We start from the raw sequence: 23,782 nt of genomic DNA on the forward strand, positions 1-23,782 counted from the left end.
CCCAGTTGTTGTTACATTTCCATTCCAATGATCGATACATGGTGAAATCAACTCGAAGTTCTGCTAGTAGGAGGGGGCATAATTTTTAAGGAGATTGGAGTGGGAATGTTAGAGATAGGCTTTCTTTTTACACAGAGAGTGACGGGTGTGTGTAACACACTACCAGGGGTGGTGGTAGAGGCAGATACTTTTGGGGCATTTAAGAAACTCTTAGATAGGCACACGGATGAAAGAAAAATGAAGGGCCATGGAGGAGAGAACGATTAGATCAAGCTTGTGGGTTAAAAGGTTGGCAAAACTTTGTGGGCTGAAGGGCCTGTACTGTGCTGAAGTGTTCTACGTTTTATGTTCTTAAAGAGGTGGTCCAAGAGATTACACGTTGAATCATTTTTATTAGTTTAATTGTTAATATTAGTGCTTATTATTCAGGTCTATGATCTGTAGAATGGTAATGCACAGTTAAACTCATACAGAACGTCAGCATGAGGTTTTAATTTTCGTTTTTCAGAAAGAGACAGACAATTCTCATTACTTTCAAAATTAATCAAAATGTGATTATTTTGGAGTTAGTTCTATCAACATTTGAAGAACTCTCCAGAGCTCTTTACAGTCAATCAGAGAGTAGCTTGCAGTTTATCGTATGTTGAAATGTAAACCAGCGGCATTCTGGGTCTCAGGGAAATATATATTAAACAAATACTTCTGGAAAAAAATCTCACCACTTCCTTCCTCAGTTTACTTGAAGTCAGGCTCAAAGAGACGGCTGTAAATCAGGTTTGAGATCTTGTGCAAGGGAGGGGCGAGGCTGGAGAGTGAGAAGAGAGCGGGGGGGGGCAGGTGAGAGGGGAGAGAGGAGAGAGTAACAGGGTGGAAGAAAATGAGAGAGGTGTGAGGTGGAAGAGGGAGGGAGGAGAGGAGAGAGAGCAGGTGGGAGAGAGAGAGGGGGTGGGAGAAAGTGTGAGAGAGAAGAGGGGAGTTAGAGTGCAAGAGAGGGTGCGAGAGAAAGAAAAAGAATGAGCGAGAGGGAAAGGAAGAAAGTGAGAGGAGAACGGTGAGAGAGTGGGGGAGAGAGAGGCTGGAAGAGAGTGTGAGGGGCAGAGAGAGGGTAAGAGAGAAAGAAAGAGAGAGAAAGAAATAGAGTGAGAGAGGAGACAAGAAAGTGAGAAAGTGGGGAGAGGATATAAGAGGGAGGGTGAGAGAGAGAAGAGTGGAAGAGAAGAAGGTGAAGAGGGAGGGTAAGAGGGAGCAGGTGAGAGAGTGAGAGTGTGAAAAAGGGAGAGATACACACACACACACACACTGACACACACACACACACTCACACTGACACACACTCACGCACACACACACACACTCACACTGACACACACACACACATTCACACTCTCACACTGACACACACACACACACACTCACACTGACACACACACACACTCACACTCACACACACACACTCACACACTGACACACACACACACACAGATACACACACACACATGCACACACACTCTCACACTGACACACACACACACACACACACACACACTCACACTGACACACACACACACTCACACTCACACACACACAAGGGCTGGAGGGATAAGTGGGTTACAGGACAGAAGACACAATGTTCATTGAACAAGCTTGCACCTGAGGTAAGATATTTGAAGGAATTGTCCATGGATTAAGTAGTAGACGCAAAACAGTGTAGGGAAGCATATGGTAGAAGGAATAAAGGTGTAGACCAGGGGTGTCAAACTCATTTTAGGTCACAGGCCGGATTGGGCAAAATGCGACTTCATGGGGGCTGGATCTGTTGTCTCTCACAGATTTTGTTGCCTTCATTTTTTCAACCTGCTGTCATGTGTCTCAGTCTCTGCTATAACTACAAAGTGTGTCACTTTACGAATTTCATTTCTTATGAAGAAGGTTGCCTAGCAAGCATTATTTTTATGATTGGTATTAACTTGCAGTCATAGGCTACAATAAAGTTGTGATGAGAGAGAGAAAACGATGCTATTTTGGCTAAGATTGTTTTGGGAGCCACACCTTTTCCATTAATAAACCATTTGAAATCGAACATTAGCAGGCACAAATGTAGACCTAACGAAACAATTGTAAATGTAGGCTACACAACTGCACCTAATTTTTATTAGCCTGCTTCCAGCAATCAAACTCAGACAATGAACACAGTTAGCCTCTAATTTTTATTGAAGTGATCACATTTACAATAATAGAATAGTCAGAAAATGAATGAATCGCAATATTATGACACTCAATATTTCATAATGCATTTTGCTTACATGTCGCAGTACATCGAACGGTGTCACTCATTTTTCACTTGCTACTTCCAGACACCTGACATCTCTTGGCTTTAACCAGCCTGTCAACATCAGAGACCAGTTTCTGGGCAGTTGTGATTTTCATAATGTCATTTTGAAAATTGGGCCACTGAAGACAGAAGCGGGTGAATTTATTATGGGGAACAAGGAAATGGCAGACGAGTTGAACAGGTACTTTGGATCTGTCTTCACTAGGGAAGACACAAACAATCTCCCAGATGTAATAGTGGCCAAAGGACCTAGGGTAATGGATGAACTGAAGGAAACTTATATTAGGCAGGAAATGGTGATGGATAGACTGTTGGGTCTGAAGGCTGATAAGTCCCCAGGATCTGATGGTCTGCATCCCAGTGTACTTAAGAAGGTGGCTTTAGAAATCGTGGACGCATTGGTAATCATTTTCCAATGTTCTATAGATCCAGGATCAGTTCCTGTGGATTGGAGGGTGGCTAATGTTGTCCCACTTTTCAAGAAAGGAGGGAGAGAGAAAACAGGGAATTATAGATCGGTTAGCTTGACATCGGTGGTGGGAAGGATGCTGGAGTCAATTATAAAAGATGAAATTATGACACATTTGGATAGCAGAAACAGGATCGGTCTGAGTCAGCATGGATTTACGAAGGAGAAATCATGCTTGACTAATCTGAAATTTTTTGAGGATGTAACTATGAAAATGGACAAGGGAGAGCCAGTGGGTGTAGTGTACCTGGACTTTCAGAAAGCTTTTGATAAAGTCCCACATAGGAGATTAGTGGGCAAAATTAGGGCACATGGTATTGGGGGCAGAGTACTGACATGGATTGAAAATTGGCTGGCTGACAGAAAACAAAGAGTAGCGATTAACGGGTCCCTTTCGGAATGGCAGGCGGTGACCTGTGGGTACCGCAGGGTTCAGTGCTGGGACCGCAGCTGTTTACAATATATATTAATAATTTAGATGGGGGAATTAAAAGCAACATTAGCAAATTTGCAGATGACACAAAGCTGGGTGGCAGTGTGAAATGTGAGGAGGATGTTATGAGAATGCAGGGTGACTTGGACAGGCTGGGTGAGTGGGCAGATGCAGTTCAATGTGGATAAATGTGAGGTTATCCACTTTGGTGGTAAGAACAGGAAGGCAGATTATTATCTAAATGGAGTCAAGTGAGGAAAAGGGGAAGTACAACGAGATCTAGGTGTTCTTGTACATCAGTCACTGAAAGCAAGCATGCAGGTACAGCAGGCAGTGAAGAAAGCTAATGGCATGCTGGCCTTCATAACAAGGGGAATTGAATATAGGAGCAAAGAGGTCCTTCTGCAGCTGTACAGGGCCCTGGTGAGACCACACCTGGAGTACTGTGTACAGTTTTGGTCTCCAAATTTGAGGAAGGACATTCTTGCTATTGAGGGAGTGCAGCGTATGTTCACAAGGTTAACTCCCGGGATGGCGGGACTGTCATATGTCGAAAGGTTGGAGCGACTGGGCTTGTATACTCTGGAATTTAGAAGGATGAGAGGGGATCTGATTGAAACATATAAGATTATTAAGGGATTGGACATGCTGGAGGCAGGAAGCATGTTCCTGCTGATGGGTGAGTCCAGAACCAGAGGCCACAGTTTAAGAATAAGGGGTAGGCCATTTAGGATGGAATTGAGGAAAAACATTTTCACCCAGAGAGTGGTGGATATGTGGAATGCTCTGCCCCAGAAGGCTGTGGAGGCCAAGTCTCTGGTTGCTTTCAAGAAAGAGATGGCTAGAGCTCTTAAAGATAGCGGAATCAAAAGTTATGGGGATAAGGCAGGAACTGGATACTGATTGTGGATGATCAGTCATGATCACAGTGAGTGGCGGTGCTGGCTCGAAGGGCTGAATGGCCTACTCCTGCACCTATTGTATATTGTCTATTTAGATGTCTGTGTGTCAGCTGCGAGTGCAGTTTGAATTTGTTAATGTTCATTATGGAGAACGCCTACTCACAGAGATATGCTGTCCTGAACGTGCAAAGGATCTTTGAGGCAAAGTCTGTCATCTTGGGGTACATCGATCCCAAGTATTGATAGAATGAGTCCAGACCCACAGTCTCAAATTTATATTTCAAAGCCGAGTTACACTGAATTTCATTTAGTTCCATTTGGAATTCCTCCGGCACATCTGATGCTGCGTTGATGGCAAACGGTGAGCAAAATAGTGAGAATTCCTTCTCAAGCTGAGTGAAGACTTGGAAACGATTCAGAACCTCACTTTTCAGCCATGGTATTTTGTCCTTGTACCTGTCCATGTTGTCATTATTCCCATGAGCGACACGCACACACTGCAAAGAAGGGAAATGAGCTGGGTTGCTCTGGGATAGTTGCATCTCTCACAGACCTAATTTAATTTGAAAGGCACGAATGCTGTCGTAGTATTCCGTAACAAGTTTGTTGCGGCCTTGCATGTTAACATTAAGCACATTTAAGTGCTCTGTTATATCCACCAAAAATGCAAGATCATGAAGCCAGTCTGGGTCATCTAACTCTGCCATTGGCTTCCCTTTCTTGTTCACGAATAGTCCATTTCCGCACGTAATTGAAAAAACAACATTTGAGCACAACCCTTCTGCTGACACCATGACTCCAGTCAACCCCCAGTCTGTGCAAGGCCTCGACGAGACTGGAGAAAACGTCATTTGCCGTTGTGGTGTTTGTCATGGGCACCATCTCCACAAAATCCTCGGTGACAGTCAAAGATGCATCAACACCACGAATAAATATTCCCAATTGAGCTACATCAGTCACGTCAGTGCTCTCATCAATTGCAAGAGAGAAGGCAATAAATGACTTCACTTTGTCTTTTAGTTGACTGTTCAAATCTCCTGCAAGGTCCTCGATTCTCTCTGCCACAGTATTTCTTGACAAGCTGATATTACCAAAAGCCTGACTCTTCTCAGGGCACACCAGCTCAGCTGCCGTCAGCATGCATGCTTTGATGAATCCCCCTCTGAGTATGGCTTCGACGCAGCAGCTATTTTGTTGGCAATAATATAGCTGGCCTTGACAGCTCCATCATGAGTCTCTCGACTTTTGGTGCACACTGATTGCTGTTTTTCCAGAGCTGCTTCGAGCTCGTTTACCTTTTGCGTTCTGAGTCGTCCTGCGTACTTGTCATATTTTTCTCCGTGTGACGCCTCATAGTGTTGTTTGATATTGTACTCTTTTGCCACAGCCGCTTGTTGCGAGCATATCAGAAGCACAGGTTTGCCGTTGACCTCACAGAAGAAAAAAACGATCTTTCCAATTATCGTTGAATATCCGACCTTCGATGTCAACTTTTCTTTTCTTGGGAAGCATTTTGAACCACTGCAGCAAACAGTCTCAGCCTTGCTTCAGGTGTTACTTACCTGAGTACTCTGTGTGTTTACACTGTGTCTGACGATGTAAGTGGAGCCCTAGTGGTCTTCAGTGCAGGGTGGTAGGTGCTTATGCACAGCGGGTGGTTAACTGCCTCCTATTGTTTTCTAAGTACACACAACAAGCTGCCGGTGCAGCAGGCAACACAGACACCAGTAGAAGAGAGAGTGGCTGCCGTACAGATACATAATAAATGGTCGTGAGTATACTTTTCTCCCCCCCCAAATCATCCCGCGGGCCGGATGCAGCCCACAGGCTGGTAGTTTGACAACCCTGGTGTAGACTATTTTCTAAATGGGGAGCAAATTCAGAAACCAGAGGTGCAAAGGGACTTGTGCAGGATTCCCTAAAGGTTAACGTGCAGGTTGAGTTGGTGGTGAGGAAGGTAATGTAATGTTAGCATTCATTTCAAGATGACTAGAACATAAGAGTAAGGATGCAAAGCTGAGGCTTTATAAGGCATTGTTCGCACTGCACTTGCAGTCCTGTGAGCAGTTCTGGGCCCCTTATCTGAGAAGGGATGTGCTGGCACTGGAGAGGGTCCAGAGAAGGTTCACCAGAATGATTCTGGGAATGAAAGGGTTAATGTCTAAGGAGCGTTTGATAGCGCTGGGCCTGTACTCACTGGAGTTTAGAAGACTGAAGGGGGATCTCACTGAAACCTATTGAATATTGAAAGGCCTAGATAGAATGGACACGGAGAGGAAGTTTCTAATAGTGGTTGAGCCTGGGACCAGAGGGCACAGCCCCAGAATTGAAGGACATCCCTTTAGAACAGGGATGATGAGGAAAGTTTTTTTAGCCAGAGGGTGGTGAATCTGTGGAATTCATTGCCAAATGTGGCTGTTGAGGCCAAGTTATCGAGTATATTTAAAGCAGAGGTCAATGGGTTCTTGATTAGTAAGGGGGTTAAAGATTATGGACAGAAGGCAGTAGAATAGGTTGAGAGGAAAAATAAATCATTCGTGATCAAATGGTGGAGCAGATGTGATGAGGCAAAAGGCCCATCTGCTCCAAAGTCTTCTGGTCTTATCACTGAGAATGACCTGAGCCAATCTTTTACCTCAGCTGTACATTCCTGCTGCGTCTGCAAACTTCCTTGGTTCCTTTAATGTCTTGGGGGAGAAAATAAAAGCAGTCAACCCTTGAATACGGTCCCAGACCCTTATGCAGAGAATTCCAAAGGTTTATCAGTCAAAGAGTTTCTCTTCATTCACAGGGCAGTTGGTTCCTTACTCTTTTTGACGAGCATACAAAGGTTTATTTACTCACAAAAATACATATAATAACAGAGGTTCACAAAACTATTAATGATTTCAATTAAAACACTATTACTATTATTGAAAAGACATTCAAGCCCCAGCAGGGACCACCATAATTGGAAATCTCCCACTGTGCCCACAGAGACCGCGTGCTCCTTCCCCAAGGACACCTAGGCACAGAGGTAACCCGGAAGAGGAGCAGGTAATCGGTTTTGGCAGAGCCCTCGATTCTCCGCTGCCTGGACCTATGAATGGCTAACTTGGCTTGGCCCAGGAGCATGCCTACTGCGAGCTCCCCCAATTGACCCTCTCCTCTCTGCACCAGGTGACCGTAGATCAGGAGCAGGAAGCTGGCGTGCTGCCGGACTTGAGGAGCCGTCCCTTCAGATACTCTTGCAGGGGCGGCAAGCTTCTTGGCTCCTTACTTTGAAACTTTAACTTCAGAATTTTGAACATCTCAATACAATCACCTCATGTTGCCCAGAACCCTCGAGTATACAGACCCAGTCTGATTAATCTCGGAGGGTAAATACTCTGTCCCAGGATCCACTCTAGTGAACCTCTCTGTACCTTCTCTACCCTTCAGGCCTGCACACAGTATTGCAGCCATGGCCTCACCAGTTCTCTACGTAATTACAATGAGACATCTTCAGTCTTGTACTGATGTCTACATTCTTTACAGTGTAAAGAGTGGAAGGACATGGACATTGTGCAGGGAGAAGGGGTAAGTTTAGTTAGGAATTTAATTAGTTTAGCACACAACGAGGACTGAAGGTTCAGTTCCTTTGTTGCACAGATCTATATGTCTGTAGAAAATAGCACTGCGAAAAGGAGAAGTCTACGATACGCTGAAAGGAGGGCAAAGGTAGCTTAGAGGTTTGCGACCCAAAGTGTCCTGCTCAGAGTAAAGAGACCAGCCCTACATAGTAGCCTAACTTCTTGCAGGAAGCACAGTACAGACTCCCTATACTTTCCTCGAATCACCTGAAAACAAAGCCCCCATGTATTACCCGTTCCTGCCCCAGGAAAAGTCTCTGGCTGTCCACTTTACCTAAGCCTCTCATATTCTTCTACACCTCCATCAAGTCAACTCTCCTCCTCCACGCCAGAGCAAAAAGCCCCAGCTCACTCAACCTATTCTCAAGGCATGTCCTCTAAAGTAGGCGACATCCTAGTAAATCTCCTCTGCACCCTCTCTAAAACTTCCATATCCTCCCTATAATGAGGCACCCAGAACTGAACACACTTCCCTGTGTGGCCAACCAGAGCTTTATAGCAACACACATCAAAGTTGCTGGTGAACGCAGCAGGCCAGGCAGCATCTCTAGGAAGAGGTACAGTTGACGTTTTGGGCTGAGACCCTTCGTCAGGACTAACTGAAAGAAGAGCTAGTAAGAGATTTGAAAGTGGGAGGGGGAGGGGGAGATCCGAAATGATAGGAGAAGACAGGAGGGGGAGGGATAGAGCCAAGAGCTGGACAGTTGATTGGCAAAAGGGATATGAGAGGATCATGGGACAGGAGGCCCAGGGAGAAAGAAAAGGGGGAGGGGGGAAAACCCAGAGGATGGGCAAGGGGTATAGTGAGAAGGACAGAGGGAGAAAAAAGAGAGAGAGAGAAAGAATGTGTGTATATAAATAAGTAACAGATGGGGTACGAGGGGGAGGTGGGGCATTAGCGGAAGTTAGAGAAGTCAGTGTTCATGCCATCAGGTTGGAGGCTACCCAGACGGAATATAAGGTGTTGTTCCTCCAACCTGAGTGTGGCTTCATCTTTACAGTAGAGGAGGCCGTGGATAGACATATCAGAATGGGAATGGGACGTGAAATTAAAATGTGTGGCCACTGGGAGATCCTGCTTTCTCTGGCGGACAGAGCGTAGATGTTCAGCAAAGCGGTCTCCCAGTCTGCGTCGGGTCTCGCCAATATATAGAAGGCCACATCGGGAGCACCGGACGCAGTATATCACCCCAGTCGACTCACAGGTGAAGTGTTGCCTCACCTGGAAGGACTGTCTGGGGCCCTGAGTGGTGGTAAAGGAGGAAGTGTAAGGGCATGTGTAGCACTTGTTCCGCTTACACGGATAAGGGCCAGGAGAGAGATCAGTGGGGAGGGATGGGGGGGATGAATGGACAAGGGAGTTGTGTAGAGAGCGATCCCTGCGGAATGCGGGGGGGGGGGGGAGGGAAAGATGTGCTTAGTGGTGGGATCCCGTTGGAGGTGGCGGAAGTTACGGAGAATATTATGTTGGACCCGGAGGCTGGTGGGGTAGGACAAGGTGAGGAGGTGAGGACAAGGGGAACCCTATTCCTAGTGGGGTGGCGGGAGGATGGAGTGAGAGCAGATATGCGTGAAATGGGGGAGATGCGTTTGAGAGCAGAGTTGATGGTGGAGGAAGGGAAGCCCCTTACTTTAAAAAAGGAGGAAATCTCCCTTGTCCTAGAATGAAAAGCCTCATCCTCATCATCATCTCATCAGCAGGATCTCCCAGTGGCCACACATTTTAATTCTACATCCCATTCCCATTCTGACATGTCTATCCATGGCCTCCTCTACTGTAAAGATGAAGCCACACTCAGGTTGGAGGAACAACACCTTATATTCCGTCTGGTTAGCCTCCAACCTGATGGCATGAACATCGACTTCTCTAACTTCCGCTAATATCCCACCTCCCCCTCATACCCCATCCGTTATTTATTTATATACACACATTCTTTCCCTCTCTCTCCTTTTTCTCCCTCTGTCCTTCTCACTATACCCCTTGCCCATCCTCTGGGTTTTTTCCCCCCTCCCCTTTTTCCTTCTCCCTGGGCCTCCTGTCCCATGATCCACTCATATCCCCTTTGCCAATCACCTGTCCAGCTCTTGGCTCCATCCCTCCCCCTCCTGTCTTCTCCTATCATTTTGGATCTCCCCCTCCCCCTCCAACTTTCAAATCTCTTACTAACTCTTCCTTCAGTTAGTCCTGACGAAGGGTCTCGGCCTGAAACGTCGACTGCACCTCTTCCTACAGATGCTGCCTGGCCTGCTGCGTTCACCAGCAACTTTGATGTGTGTTGCTTGAATTTCCAGCATCTGCAGAATTCCTTGTGCAGAGCTTTATAGAGCCACATTACCTTGTGGCTTTGAACTAATAAAGATCAACGCACCATGCGCCCTCTTAACCACACAGTGTTTTATGTAGTTTAATCTTCTTGCAATGAAGACCAACATACTCTTTGAGGTCCAAAGGAATGACTATCAGTGTTTCTTTTATAAAACTACAAAAGTTTATTTACACAACAAGAACACAAAGTGCAAACTCAGCAATTACAAGACAGTGAATAAATTCAAATTAAAACATGATTAATACTGTACGACTGCAAGTGCTTGCTGTACATGGACAGCTGATCAACGATCAATCGTGCAATGAAAAATTTGCTTGCAGCAGCATCACCGGCGCAGAGCATCAGATAAACAGCATTCAGAAGAAAAACATTAGTTAAGCATAAATTATTCACAGTTTTTACAAGAGAATTCACATAGAATAAATCAAAACATTCCCATTCCGACATGTCGATCCATGGCGTCCTCCTGTGCCAAGATGAGGCCACACTTGGGTTGAAGGAGCAGCACCTCATATTCCATCCAGGTAGCCTCCAACCTGATGGCATGGACATCGATCTCTCCTTCGGATGAACAAATTTCCCCCTTGGCCTTCCTCTGACCTTTAACCTCTTCTCACCTATGAAGTACTGGCTTGAGTCACTAACCTCTGCAGCCTCTCAGGTTCCTGAACATCCGTATTGCTGTACCAGACCATGATGCAACCCGTCAGCTCCCTCTGAACCCTTCACCATTCACAAAGTACTCCGCATATTCTCTGCTGAAGCGACGACCTGCCGTTACCCCACGTGACGGTCGCTGTGCCATGTCTTCACTCCTTCACTAGACTGCTCAGAACCTCTCTGGACCATCCCCACTGCTGACGTTGCCACACAGATACACTGTATACCATAGGCAAACATGGAGATATTATAAACACCAGGGATTCTGTGGCTGCTGGGAATCCAGAGTCGCACACACAGAGTGCTGGAGGGTGCTCTACTGCCAGAATGAGGCCACTCTCAGGTTGGAGGAGCAACACCTCATATTCTGGCTGGGTAGCTTCCAACTTGATGGCATCAATATCAATTTCTCTAACTTCTGGTAACTTCTCTCCCCCCCACCCCCCCGCTTCCATTCCCCATTCTGGCTCCCCTTCTTTCTTCTTCTCTCTTCTTCACTTGCCCATCACCTCCCTTTGATGCCTCTCCTCTTCCCCTTTCTCCCACGGTCCACTCTCCTATCAGATTCCTTCTTCTTCACCCATTTACCTTTTCCACCTATCACTTCCCAGCTTCTCATTTCATCCCCCCATGCCCCATCCACTTACCTGGCTTCACCTATCACCTTCTAGCTCCTACTCCTTCTCCTTCCTCCAACGTCTTATTCTGTCTCCTTCCCTTTTCCTTCCCAGTCCTGATGAAGGGTCGCGGCCCACAGCATCAACTGTTTATTCCTTTCCATAGATGCTGCCTGACCTGCTGTGTTCCCCCAGCGTTACCATGGATCTATTAAACAGGGGCTCCTCAGCTTACAAATGACTTATCGAAATCTGACAGGTTCTCCAGACGCTTTTCAAGCTAGCAATTGTTGTGTCGTATGGCAGGTGTTTTTTGCTTCACACTGCTAATTCTTTGGCTTGATTCATGGTGAAGTGTGGCCCGGGAGGGGCAGGCATTAGTCTGTCCACTCAGGAGCGAGGCTTGGATCGATCTTCATCTGGCATCTTGTCCACAGTCATTCCAACATGGGTGGCCCTGAGTTGGCATCGCCTGGTGGGGTCCTTGAAGCACACAAGTTGATCCGGGTCATGGAGGAAGCTAGCAAGGAGAATAATAAATTCATGATATTAGCGGGTGGCTTGGTAGTTGGTAGTTGTTTGTGTGACACTATTACAGCACCCCTCCAAGAGGACCTCAACCTTATCATAGTTTGGAGGCCTGTGTGCCTCAGTGACCCAGAGAGCTATGTTGACTGGAGTCAGGACTTCATGCTTTGGCTCTTAATAGAGTCATCCATGCTAAACAGGTCAAAGAGTAAAGGCCGGACTAAGAGTGGGCCACCAGTCCTCCAGATTTGTGGGGTTCGGTTTAGGGCTAACAACTTCGACTGGTAAAACAAAACTGTTACGCAAATGCAGTGAGGAACTCTTCTACATCTGAGTGCGACAGTATTCCTGAGTCTCCACCCGGGCGTTGCAAGACCGACAGAAGTGGAAACCGAGCAGAGGCTACTGACATGATGAAGGAAGCCCTGACCATCGCCAGAGATGGAGGAGCTTCATTGCTGCCCTAAATGCCAACAGCATACTGGTCTGTTCGTAAGCAAATGTTACAGCACCATCTCAACTTACGTCCTCTGGTATTTGACATCTCCATCCTGAGAAAAACATTTGCCTGCCCGCCCTATTAGTGCTTCTTCTAAGTTTAAAAACTTCTATCCACTGTCTTGACAGTCCCATGTTTATACCACCATTTCTCACCCCATCCTCACTGGTGCTAACCCAGTTCCCAAGGCACTGACACCCAGCCGCTGCACTGAGTGATCAGTGGAAGGATGGGGGCGAGGTGTGGTCCTCATCCTCCAAGCTGCATCCCTCTGGAAATGCCAACTGTTGTAAACGGGGCAGCACAGTAGTCCGGCGGTTAGCATAACGTTATTACAGCGCCAGCGACCCAGGTTCTATTCCCCTTGCAGTCTGGAAGGAGTCCGCACGTTTTTCCGCATGACCACGTGGGTTTCCTCCCATGTTCCAAAGACAGATGGGTTAGGGTTAGTGAGTTGTGGGCATGCTATGTTGGCACTGGAAGCATGGCGACATTTGCGGCCTGCCCCCAGCATGTCCTCAGACTGTTGGCCGTTGAAACATACGACACATTTCACTGCATGTTTTAATGTTTTAATGTGCATGTGACAGTCTAATCTTAACAGCAACGGCAAAACCAACCCCTTTCCCACCCACCCACTCAGATACACAGATAGGCTTCCAACCCCAGGACGGGCTACCTTTGGGCCTCTGTTCACCTGGACTGTCAACACTCTAATTGTACCTCAGAGACAATCAGCTACTCTCACAATAAACGGAATCATCTACTCTAGGATCTTTAATTTGGCCTCATATTTTAAAAAATATTCTTAATGTATCAGGATCCTAATGTCTACAATTATTTGTATGATATGCACACCCTTTTCATCAATTGTCCTGAGTAACTCATGTAAAAATGATTGTATAAGTTTCTGTTACTTGTTCCACACCCAGTCATTATCAGTACTGTACTCCTGTGCTCTGCACTCAAGTTTCGTAGCCTCTAAGGCGGCATCTTACCTCAAGCCTCTGAACATCCTGGTATATCACAGCAGCCCAGTGCCCTCTCACTTAGACTAAGAATTATTCACTAAAATATCCTGCAATTGATTTGTCAAGCATGAACTTCCTGTCATAAATTCGTACTGACTTGGCCTAGAATGAATTTCTAAATGATCTATTGCTACTTCCTTAATAGTAAATGAGCCTTTACCAGTTATATTGTCAGACTATCTGACACATAGTTCCCACTTTGCTCTCTGTTTCCTCCCTCAGATCATGAGGTTACAACTGCTGAGTTTCAGTGCATGGGAAATGTTTTACTATCCACAGAACCATGGTTGATGACAAACTGTACTTATTTCCAAAGCAGACTTTTACATCACTGTGTGGTGCATGAGTCTTGACTTGGCCATTTACTGTTTCTTTTAATACTTGAACTAATTTCTTTCAATTCCTCATTTTCTCTACACCTGTCATTCTCAATAATTTTGGGAAGCTTTTGTTTGTGAATATATCACATACACCGAGTGGCCAATTATTATCTGCCTCCTGCCTCAGTGTACGCTTGTGGTCTTCTCCTGCTGTAGCCCATCCACTTCAAAGTTTAATATATTATGCATTCAGTGATATTCTTCTGTATACCTCTGTTGTAATGTGTGGTTATACGATTAACTATTGCCTTCCTGTAGATTAAACCAGTCTGGCCATTCCCCTCTGACTTCTCATATAAACAGGATGTTTTCGCCCACAGGACTGCCACTCACTGGATGTTTTTTGTTTATCACACCAGTTGCTGTAAACTCCAGTGACTGTTGTGCGTGAAAATTCCAGGAGATCAGCAGTTTCTGAGATACTCAAACCACCCCGTCTGGCACCAGCAATCATTCCACAGTCAAAGTCACATAGATCATATTTCTTCCCCATTCTGACGTTTTGCCTGAACAACAACCGAACCTCTTGACCATGTTTGCATGCTTTTATGCATTGAGTTGCTGCCACATGATTGGCTGATTATACATTTGCGTTAATGAGCAGGTGTACAGGTGAACCTAATAAAGTGGCCACCAAGTGTATATAGGAGTGAGTGTATATAGTGTGTATAGGAGCGCTCCCACAAGAAAACAGCTTCCATCATCAAGGACCCCCACCATCCAGGCCAAGCTCTCTCCTCACTGCTGCCATTTGGCAGGGGGTACAGGAGCCTCACATCCCACACTACCAGGTTCAGGAACAGTTGTTACCCTTCAACCATCAGGCTCCGAATTAGTGTGGATAACTTCACTCATGTCAGCACTAAACTGATTCTACAACCTAAGGACTTACTTTCAAGGACTCTACAGATAGTTCGTAGTATTATCTGTCTGTCTATTTATTTGTCTGCCTATCTATCTGTCTTAATTTATGTATTTGCAGAGTTCTACTGAGGTTTGCTAAGGTTTGCTGAGGTCTTTACTCTTTCCACTGTGGATCCCTCAATGAAGACTTGACTTCCCCTTCCTGAAATCCACAATCAACTCCTCGGTCTTACTGACATTGAGTGCAAGGTTGTTGTTGTGACATAACTCGACTAGCCGATCGATCTCACTCCTGTATTAGGTATGACTCTAAGGTCATTCCTGTGTTAGGTATGACTCTGTGACTACAAGGTTCAATGAGATCACCTCTCAGTTTTATGTGCAAATGGATGAAGGGCCAGCCTGCTCCTCAGAAGACAAACCTTTCATCCCGGGTTGCTACATCTTTTTGGCTCCCTCTCTATCACACGTATCTCCTTCCTGAGGCAGGGAGACCAAACTTGGTGCCATCTCACCGGGGCTCGTTAGAACTGGAGCAAGATGCCTCTATTTGTGTACTGCTGTACTGTTCTATTTTCTAACTGTGACGCTTCATTCTACATTCTGTTTGTGCTATCTCGAAGTACAATGTAATGTTCTGATCTTTGTGAACAGTATGCAAGACAAGTCTTTCACTCAACCTTGGTACATGAGACAATAACAAACAAATTTCAGTTCTAATCCTATCCAGATTAATGCCGGGGAAGTGGGGGAGAAGTTTGGGAATGGTGAACATAACTTCTTGGGACAGTTTAGGAAGCTAGACTTCCTTCCGTGGAATCTGCCTACATTTCTCGCTGGTTCGGTGAAGTATAATCAAAGACTCCACTCACCTGACCATTGTCTTTTCTCCCCTCTCCCGTCGGGCGGAAAGTTGTGGACACAGCTCAGCACATCACAGAAACCAGCCTCCCCTCCATGGACTCTGCCTACACTTCTCACTGCCTCAGTGAAGCAGCCAGCAGAATGAAAGACCCCACTCATCCTGGACATTCTCTCTCTTCCCCTCTCCCACTGGGCAGAAAGAACAAAAGCCTGAAGCTCATACCACCAGGCTCAAGGACAACTTCTTCCTGCTGTTATGACTATTGAATGACTCCCTAGTCTAATAAGGTCTCGTTTTGACCTTGCACCTTATTATCTGCCTGTACTGCATTTCCTCTGTAAATGTTCAGCTTTATTCTGCATTCTGCTATTGTTTTCTCTTGTTCTACCTCAATGCACTGTTGTAATGAATTGATCTGTATGAACAGTATGCAAGACATATAATAGAACATAGAACATTACAGCAAGGTACAGGGCTTTCGTCCCATGATGTTGTGCCAACATTTTAATCTACTCCAAGATCAATTTCATCCCATGTAATCCTCCACTTTTCTATCATCCATGTGACTATCTTTAGATTTTCATAAATGCCCCTTCCACCTTGGCAGGGCATTCCACTCTCAGTCTTACCTCTACATCCTCCCACACTTCTCTTCATTCATCTTGAAGTTGTATCCCTTACTTTGTGCTAAGACAGATGTAGTTTTAAGGTGACTGGATGGTAAAGGACTAAATCTATGTGAACTCGTGAGACGTGTTTCTCATCGCACCTTGATACATGTAAGAATAAGAGGTCGACTTACCAGTTTACTTAGGAGCGCTGTGGCAGCACCTGTGGGGCTTGTGTACCATGCTCCAGGCCTGCAGGGGGGGAATACTGCCTCATGCAGTCGAAGAACTGCAGCACCCTCTGCCTCCTGTGGACCGAGAGATGGCAGCAGTTGGGTAATTGGGCCTGTGCCTGTGTCTGCGCCTGCGTCTGAACCGACGGGAGGTGAGGGACTGTTGCACACTCATCCTGGCAGGAAGGTGGCTTCCAGACCCTGTTCCGGCCTCGGCCATACAGTTAGAAGGCCCAGTCTCCTTTCGGGCAAACAAAACTGCTGCAGCCCCTGGCCAGACCCGTGGAGGAGATCTGTGTAACTACATCAATAACAACTGGTATGTGAATGCCTCGGTAGTAACGGCCCAATGCTCACCGCAGAGAGAGTTTTACACAGCGAAGTGCAGGCCCTTCTACTTACCGAGGGAGTTCACTGCCATGGTGATTGTTGCTGTTTATATCCCCCCCAAGCTAGTGTTGGGGAAGCGCTGCACGATCTCTATGTGCCATCTGCAACCTCGAAGCCACTTGCCCCAGTGGTGTCTTCGATGTTGCTGGTGGCTGCAATCATACCAGCTAAAAAACAGTCCTGCCAAAATTCTGCCAGCATGTCAACTTCACAACCAAAGAAGGGAATATATTTGAGCTGGTTTATACCAACATTCATGGACCCTACAAGGCTATCCCCTCCCCTCACCTTGGATGTTTAGACTACATATCCACTTTGCTAATCTCTGCGTACAGACCGCTAGCTAAACGAGTCAAACCAATTCACAAAGAGATCAGGACCCGGCCAGAAGGTGCCACCTTAGCGTTGTAGGACCGTTACGAAAGCACGGACAGGAGCATATTCAGGGAGGTGACTACCTACAATCATCACATCAACGTGATGAATATTTGGGATCGGGGACTGGCTACACAGGAAAGTGCATAGAGGGCATTATTGTGGTTAAACACTACACTGCCAGAACAAACCGGAAACCATGGCTGACTGCAGAGGCTTGTGCAATACTTAGGGATTGCACTTGTGCTGGCAGTTCATTCCACATTCTCTCGACCCTCTGAGTGAAGAAGTTTCCCCTCATGTTCCCCTTAATCTTCTCACCTTTTCCCCTTAACCTTTCTACCTCTGGATGTAGTCCCACCCAACCTCAGTGGAAAAAGCCTGCTGGCATTTACCCTGTCTATACCCTCATGATTTTGTATACCTCTATCAAATCTCCACTCAATCTTCTAAGTTCTGAAGAAAACAGTCCTAACCTTTTCAATCTTTCCTTATAACTCAGGTCCTCCAACCCAGGAAACATCCTTGTAAATTTTCTCTGCACTCTTTCAACCCTGCTTACATTTTTCCTGTAGGTAGGTGGCAATGGTAACTGGCCTAAATGGTTACTGCCCATTTACACTTACTTCAACAATCATGAAGTGCTTTGAGCAGCTGGTAATGGATCGTATAAAATCCCTCCTTCCAGTTACCTTGGACCCTTTCTAGTTCAGCTACTGCTCAGACTGGCCCACTGATAACGCCATAGCCGCACCCTCCACTCCGTCCTGCTCCACCCAGAGGGTATGCCAGCCTCGTCTGCCAGGCTGTTGTTCATTGATTTCAGCTCGGCATTTAGCACGATCATCCCTCAGAGGCTGGTAGGTAATGTATCCTTGATGGGACTCAACATCCCGCTCTGTCACTGGATCCAGGACTTGTTGATGGAAAGACCCCCATCCATCCGAGTTGGCAGCAACATCTCAAACTCCATCAGACTGAGCACTGGCAGCCCCCGGGGTCGCGTGCACAGTCTGCTGATGACCCACTACTACACAGCCAGATTTACTCAACCCAATCATCGTTTTCACCAATGATACAACAGTGGCTGGCCTCATCAGCAACAATGATGAGTCAGCAAACAGAGAGGAGGTAGTGAGGCTTGTCAGATGGTATGAGAACAACAAGCTGAGTCTCTGTGTGGACAAGACAAAGTGACGATTGTGGACTTCAGGAAGGCACAGGTTGACCTCTCTCCATTGCACATCAATGACTCTGTGTGGAGAGAGTGAAGAGCAGAAGGTTCCTTGATCACAAACGATCTTCCAGATATAATTCTGGCCAAAGGACCTAGGGTAATGGACGAACTGAAGGAAATTTATATTAGGCAGGAAATGGTGTTGGATAGACTGTTGGGTCTGAAGGCTGATAGGTCCCTGGGACCTGATGGTCTGCATCCCAGGGAACTTAAGGAGGTGGCTTTAGAAATCGTGGACACATTGGTAATCATTTTCCAATGTTCTATAGATTCAGGATCAGTTCCTGTGGATTGGAGGGTGGCTAATGTTGTCCCTCTCTTCAAGAAGAGAGGAAGAGAGAAAACGGGGAATTATAGACCGGTTAGCCTGACGTCGGTGGTGGGAAGGATGCTGGAGTCAATTATAAAAGATGAAATTACGACACATCTGGAGAGCAGTAACAGGATTAGTCTGAGTCAGCATGGATTTATGAAGGGGAAATCGTGCTTGACTAATCTTCTGGAATTTTTTGAGGATGTAACTATGAAAGTGGACAAGGGAGAGCCAGTGGATGTAGTGTACCTGGACTTTCAAAAAGCCTTTGATAAAGTCCCACATAGGAGATTAGTGGGCAAAATTAGGGCACATGGTATTGGGGGCAGAGTACTGACATGGATTGAAAATTGGCTGGCTGACAGAAAACAAAGAGTAGCGATTAACGGGTCCCTTTCGGAATGGCAGGCGGTGACCAGTGGGGTACCGCAGGGTTCAGTGCTGGGACCACAGCTGTTTACAATATATATTAATGATTTAGATGAGGGAATTAAAAGTAACATTAGCAAATTTGCCGATGACACAAAGCTGGGAGGCAGTGTGAAATGTGAGGAGGATGTTATGAGAATGCAGGGTGACTTGGACAGGCTGGGTGAGTGGGCAAATGCAGTTTAATGTGGATAAATGTGAGGTTATCCACTTTGGTGGTAAGAACGGGAAGGCAGATTATTATCTAAATGGAGTCAAGTTAGGAAAAGGGGAAGCACAACGAGATCTAGGTGTTCTTGTACATCAGTCACTGAAAGCAAGCATGCAAGTGCAGCAGGCAGTGAAGAAAGCTAATGGCATGCTGGCCTTCATAACAAGGAGAATTGAGTATAAGAGCAAAGAGGTCCTTCTGCAGCTGTACAGGGCCCTGGTGAGACCACACCTGGAGTATTGTGTGCAGTTTTGGTCTCCAAATTTGATGAAAGACATTCTTGCTATTGAGGGAGTGCAGCGTAGGTTCACAAGGTTAACTCCCGGGATGGCGGGACTGTCATATGTCAAAAGATTGGAGCAACTGGGCTTGTATACTCTGGAATTTAGAAGGCTGAGAGGGGATCTGATTGAAACATATAAGATTATTAAGGGATTGGACACGCTGCAGGCAGGAAGCATGTTCCCGCTGATGGGTGAGTCCAGAACCAGAGGCCACAGTTTAAGAATTAGGGGTTTAGAACGGAGTTGAGGAAAAACTTTTTCACCCAGAGAGTGGTGGATAAATGGAATGCTCTGCCCCAGAAGGCAGTGGAGGCCAAGTCTCTGGATGCTTTCAAAAAAAGAGATGGATAGAGCTCTTAAAGATAGTGGAATCAAAGGTTATGGGGATAAGGCAGGAACTGGATACTGATTGTGGATGATCAGCCATGATCACAGTGAATGGTGGTGCTGGCTCAAAGGGCTGAATGGCCTACTCCTGCACCTATTGTCCATTGTCTATTGATCTGACCTGGATGCACACTTCCTCATTAGACAAGAAGGCACAAGAACTTTCAGAGGAGATTGAGGCTTACAAGGCTCTCTGACCCAATTTTAACAACTTTCTACCACTGGGAGTGTCTGTCCGGCTGCACGATTGTGTGCTACAGAAGCTGCAAGGCTTTGGACCTCAAAACCCTGCAGAGGACAGTAAGAACTGCCGAGAGAATCGTCAGTGTCATTTACTGGGACTGTTGTGGACGTAGGGCCCAAAGCATTGCTGAGGATCCCTCCCACAATCTCTTTGACCCCCTACCGTCAGGAAGGAGGTACAGAAACATCGGGACTAACACTGCTTCTTCCCTCGGGCTGTCAGACTAATGAATACCCTGATGCCATTGAGGTCTCATCACTAGGACAGCAAGCTGTTGACTGTACTGTTTACCTATGCTGTGCTTTACTACATGCATTATAAATTATGAATGTATTTATAGTATAATATATTGGTTTATGAGCTGTGTGTGATATATGTTGTGTGGGTGCACCATGATCTGGATGAATGCTGTTTTGTTTGGTTGTATATATGTACGGTTAGATGACAATGAGCTTGAACATGTAACCACCAAGTCACCTTACTCCTATCTCTACTGCTGAGCTGTGCAAAGCGCGGTTGAGTTCAGTTTCCACATTGTGCTGCAACATTAGTGATTCTCAGACCTGCTCGAGCTCGTTGCCTGGACCTGCACCTGAGGTATCTGCAGAACCCATGCCAGCAGGGGCCTGCCTCTCACTGGAGCCACTGGCAGAGGAGTGGAAGGAGCCCTAATTCCCAGGGTCAACGCCTGGAATTGGATTATTATTGTTATATGTACCAAGACACAGTGAAAAGTTTATCTCACATACTGTTCACACCGTTCAAATCATGACATGGTGCATTGAGGTAGCACTGAGTGAAGTGGTAACGAAGTATAAATATACCCGTTGAGCGCAGAGCAGATAAATAACGAAGTGCAAGATCGTTAACGTAGATTGTGAGGTCAGGTAGGAAACCATTCAATAGTCTTACAATAGTGGGATAGAATTAGAATTCACTTACTGTTGTCACACATACTGAGACACAGTAAAAAGATAGATCGTGAGATCGAGACCATCTTATGTTACCTTGGGGTCCATTCAAGGGTCTGATAACAGTGGGGTAGGAGCTGTCCTTGGGCCTGGTGGTGGGTGCTTTCAGGCTTTTTGTATTATCTGCTCAATGGGAAGGGAAAGAAAAGGGAATGCTTGGGGCAGTCAGGGCTTTGATTATGCTAACTGCTTTACTGAGGCAGAATCCATAGAAGGGAGTCTGGTTTCTGTCACGTGCTGAGCTGTGACCACAACTCTCTCTCTCTGATGAGAGAAGGGGGAAGAGAGAATGTCTGGGGTAGGTGGGGTCTTTGATTGGGCTGCCTGCTTTATGAGGCAGTGAGAAGTATAGACAGAGTTCATGGAGGGGAAGCTGGTTTCTGTGATGTGCTGAGCTGTGTCCACAACTCTCCGCAGTTTCTCATTGTCACACACAGAACAGTTGCTGTACCAAGCCGCTGAGCTTCCAGGCAGAATTCTTTCTGTCTATGTTAAGAGCTCATGGGAAAGTGCCGGATTTCTTCAGCTTTATGAAGAAGCAGTGGTGTTGGCGAGCTTTCTTGGCCTTGCTTTCACCTCTGTCACCGGGCTTTAGATGGATCACAGCTTGTGATGGAAATTGGTCTGCCTGTGACCACGAGAAACTGCAGAGAGTTGTGGGTGAACACTGAAAAGGTGATCACCGAAACCAACCTCACCCTATGGGCTCTGTCGACACTTCTCACTGCCTCTGAAAAAAAAGTTCCCACTTACCCTGGACATTTCTCTGTTCTCCCCAGGTCACCAGGCAGAAAGTGAAAAAGCCAGTAAGTGCACACTACCTGGCTGAAGGACAACCCCAGCCCATGGTTCTAAGACTATCGAATGGTCTCCTAGTTAAATAAGGTCATCTCTTGACCTCACAATCTACTTCATTATGACCTTGCAACTTATTGTCCACCTGCACTGCACTTGCTCTGTCACTGTAACACTTCACATTGCATCCTGTTACTCTTTTACCTTGATCTGCCTCAGTGCACTGGGTAATAATTTGATCTGTATAAATAGAAGATTGTCACTGTATTGTGGTACATGTCACAATAATAAACCAAACCAATACCAGACATGGAGCTTGCACAGGACTGAGTTTCAGGGTTCATAACAATGTACTGAGCAGGAACAGGCCATTCGGCCCAATATCTCCATCCTGACCCTTTTTTGCTCTTCATTTAGTCTCATTTGTCCACATTAAAACTGCATCCTTCTAAGCCTTGCCTACTTCAGCATTAATAGAAAAGCCTCTGAGTGTAGGAGATCGTCGAAGGGTACAGTGAGATATGGAACAGTATGAGATATGGGCAGAGAAGTGACAGATGGGAGTTTAATCTATAGATGTAAACTTCCCACTATTCAGGACATTTACAGAGACAGGTGCGCTAAAAGGGGCCAAGTAATCATTGGGGATCCGAGTCACCCCAAACTACAAACTGTTCCAGCTGCTACCACCCGGGAAACAGTACCGCAGCATTAAAGCCAAGGCTGACAGGCTCCAGGACAGCTTCTTCCACCAGGCCATCAGACTGATTAACTCATGCTGATGCAATTGTATTTCTATGTTATATTGACTGTCCTGTTGTACATACTATTTATTACAAATGACTATAAATTGCAGATTCAGATAGAAACGTAACGTAAACAATTTTACTCCTCATGTATGTGAAGGTTGCAAGAAATAAAGTCACTTCAATTCAATTGAATAATCTGGGCAAGTGTGAGGTGTTGCCCCTTGGGTGGTCAATGTAAAGGGATAGTACACAATTAATAGCAGGCCCTTAACAGTGTTGATGTACAGAGTGATCTTGGAACCAAAGCCATAGCATGGTTGCACAGCTCGATATGGTGATAAACATGACATATGGCTTGCCTTCCTTAGTTGAGACATTGGGTTCAAGAGTCAAGAAGTTGTGCTGTAACTTTATAAAGCCTCTGGTGAGGCTGCATGTGGACAATTGTATTCAATTCTACTTGCACAGTTGCAGGAAGGATGAGGAGGCTTTGGCGTGGTTGCAGAAGAGGTTCACCTGTCATGTGAAATTGACTGAACCCAAGTGCAGAGGAAAGACAGACTCCCATATAGAGATGGCGACCAGGGTTTACTTCTAAGAGTTCCAACAAAACATTGATGGCTTGGCCGAGCATCACCACGACACGTAACATTCTCAAAGCTAGGAACCCGCGATAGGTGCTAATCGGCGTCCACTTAAATAGCCACAGAACAAGGGAAACTCGTGCCAGTCAAGGTAAACTTTACAAGATTAAACAGAAAACACCAGGGATTAAGGACTCTTATTAAAGCAGCAGTTAATAAATTCAGGTGCACTAGAAACCTTGGAGTGCAGTACTCTCCGGCTCCCCACACAGGCCCGCAGAGCTCACTATGTTCACATGGGTGCTGCCTGGATCAGAGGAATACGAAGGTACCACCAGGTCTGGACAGAAGCAATTCGGCATCAGTAGCCTGATCCATTCAGTGTAACATCATGGCCAAGGGGCCTGTTCCTGTCTTGTTCATTATGTGCTCTACATCCAAAATGTTTATTGCA

The sequence above is a fragment of the Mobula birostris genome, chromosome 1 (assembly GCF_030028105.1).
Source record: "Mobula birostris isolate sMobBir1 chromosome 1, sMobBir1.hap1, whole genome shotgun sequence".
In the NCBI taxonomy this organism is placed as follows: Eukaryota; Metazoa; Chordata; class Chondrichthyes; order Myliobatiformes; family Myliobatidae; genus Mobula; species Mobula birostris.